This window comes from Protobothrops mucrosquamatus, unplaced genomic scaffold, assembly GCF_001527695.2.
Source record: "Protobothrops mucrosquamatus isolate PMUCROS unplaced genomic scaffold, P.Mucros_1.0 scaffold575, whole genome shotgun sequence".
Classification (NCBI taxonomy): domain Eukaryota; kingdom Metazoa; phylum Chordata; class Lepidosauria; order Squamata; family Viperidae; genus Protobothrops; species Protobothrops mucrosquamatus.
The window spans coordinates 41,738-44,497 of NW_015386877.1; positions in this window are offsets into that span (position 1 = coordinate 41,738).

The following is a 2,760-nucleotide window of genomic DNA, read 5'->3' on the forward strand; positions in this document are numbered from 1 at the left end:
AGAGGGAATCTGCTTCCAGATGAGCATGGCAGAGGTTGGGTTTGGCTTTACTCTCCTTGAGGAATCAAAACTTGAGCCCAGTGGGCATTGATCCCAAAAAGCAATTGCCTGCAAGATCAGCAGTCCAAAATGAAGAAAGTGAATTGAGAAATGAGCAAGAGAGAAAGAGGGGAGGGGGGGAGACAAAACAAAGCAATGTTCTTTCAGTGTGATGGAAGAATTTGCTTGTGGAGGTGGGGCAGTTCAGAGAAGTTATTGTGGGTAGCATGGGAGGGGGGAATTTGCTCTTGCACTTAGGAGTGGGATGCTAGTTAAGAAAAGTGTGCCAATGTCCTGCCTTTTACTCTATGACCCTTCCTCCAGTCAAGTCTCCTTGACTTCCCAATCTTCCATTAAATCCAAAGAGAAGGCATTCTTCCATGTTGCCAGCCAGGAGTCTCCAGAAACAGCAGGCTCCTACAGCAGAAGAAACTTGGAAATATCACCAAAAGGAATTCAAAAGAATTTCTCAAGTACCTTGAGAATAAGGTAAGAACCTCCCTAAATTTTGTGATTGCAAAAATAGATAGGCAGATGGGCACAGACTGAATGTATTTATCTTCTCTCTCTCTCTCTCTCTCTCTGTGTGTGTGTGTGTGTGTGTGTGTGTGTGCGTGTGTGTGTGTGTCTCTCTCTCCACTCTCTCTATTATCTGTCTGTCTATCTGTCTGTCTGTCTGTCTGTCTATCTATCTATCTATCTATCTATCTATCTATCTATCTATCTATCTATCTATCTATCTATCTATCTATCTATCTATCTATCTATCCATCCATCCATCCATCCAGCTATCTAGCTATCTAGCTATCTATGTATCCATCTAGCTATCTCCATCCACCATCTATCCACTAAATCTCTCCTCTCCTCTCCTCTCCTCTATCTATATCAACTCTGTCTGTCTGTCTGTCTGTCTGTCTGTCTGTCTATCAATCATCATCATCATCATCATCATCATCAATCCCACCTACCCATCTAGGAATGGAACAGATCAAATCCCATGTTGCAGGGTGGAGATTTGAAAGCTATCCTAGGAACGGTAAGAAGGCCACCCAGAGTCACTTTCTGTGAGATGGACAGCCACATAAACATGATAAACACATAAATAAAACAAAAACAGGCCACGGAAGAAAACAAGCAAGGAGGCAGGGAAGTTGCATTTCAACTTGGCTTGCCATTCCGAAGCAGCAGGTAGCAGACAAGATCTAGCAAGGCTGGGTTGCCAACTGAAGCCGAGCTGAAGCTGAGAACGGCAGCTCAGCAAAACTTGGCAAGTCCTGGGCACGAGAGAGAGGATTATTTATAGTTGACAAGCACGGGGAGAGGACGGGGGAGAGCCAGGAGGGCGGGATGAAGTGGTAAACAGGCTGTCAGAGAGCAGAAGAAATAGAGCATGAAGAAGCCCTTGGTCCCGGTGCAGGTGCTGATGGGGGGGAGCAGCTGGGGTCCCCCCGGCTTGTGACAGGTGAGTCCCGCTGGGACAGCTTGGGGAGAGGAAGGGGCATCTGGGAGTAGGGAGAGGCATTTGAGATCACAGCCAAGAGGGGAAGACAGAAAAATGGTTGTTAGTTGTCTCATAGCTGAGAGAGGAATTAGGGGGAGGGGAGAAGGTTGGGCTCGTGGGCCCCCTCCTTCGAATTGCCCGCCATCCTACTTCAGCAGAAGGCATCTCCACTAATTAGTGAATAGACCCATACCTGCAACTCTGCACAGATTGCAAGGCTCCAGCAGAGAGCAGAATCTTACCATGTTTTCATGGAATACAACCTGAAATTGATGGATTCTATAAAATATATCTGCTTGCTGCCCCATCAGTTTCAGGCAGCTGGGAAGGAATCTTGTCCCCCCCCCTCCACCTGGGTAGATCCCTGGCAGTCTTCCACAGATAAGATAAACATTTCCAGGGATAAGACAGATCTCAACCAAATTCTGAATTTGCTATAGTTCTTCGCACTCAATATTCCACAGTCTTGATGTCTATGGAGAGTCTCAGTCATCCAGGTCATGGCTGTCCCAAAGATGCTTTTTCACAAGGCAACTGGACATCCTTGTTTTTCTTTGAAGACGTTTCGCTTCTCATCCAAGAAGCTTCTTCCACTCTGACTGGATGGTGGGGAAGGGAAGGATTTATCCAGTCAGAGCTGAAGAAGCTTCTTGGATAAGAAGCAAAACGTCTTCAGAGAGAAAAACGGAAATCCAATTGCCTCATGAAAAAGCACCTCGGGACACGATCTTGATGCTTAAAACAAAAGAGCTTTCAAACCTAGTCATGCTGAGTCAATCTGGGCTAAGAAACTTTTAATTATTGAAATTAGATAGCTCCAATAGTTGAAGAGATCCTTCGGTTGATTTCTTTTTTTTTATAAGCCTGTGGGAGAAGATGGATAGATTATATTCAGAATAAATATGGGACTAAAAAGTTCCATTTGGCTTATGAGTGAATATTAGATTTATTATTATTAATAGTTTATTATAGTGGAGTTTTTCTTAGGTTTAATTACATGATATTATTACTTTTAGTATTAGTATTGTATTGTTTAATAATTAGGTTGTTAATTTGTTTATTATAGTGTTTAATTTTAATTTGTTTAAATTTTTGTTAAAAGGGAGTTAAAGCGCTTTATGGACTTGGTTATTTAAATAGTTGGTTAATGTTAGTTAGATTATGATTATTATATTTGTAACCCTGTGTTCAGCTCTGGGAAGTGGGGGAGAGGGAGGGGG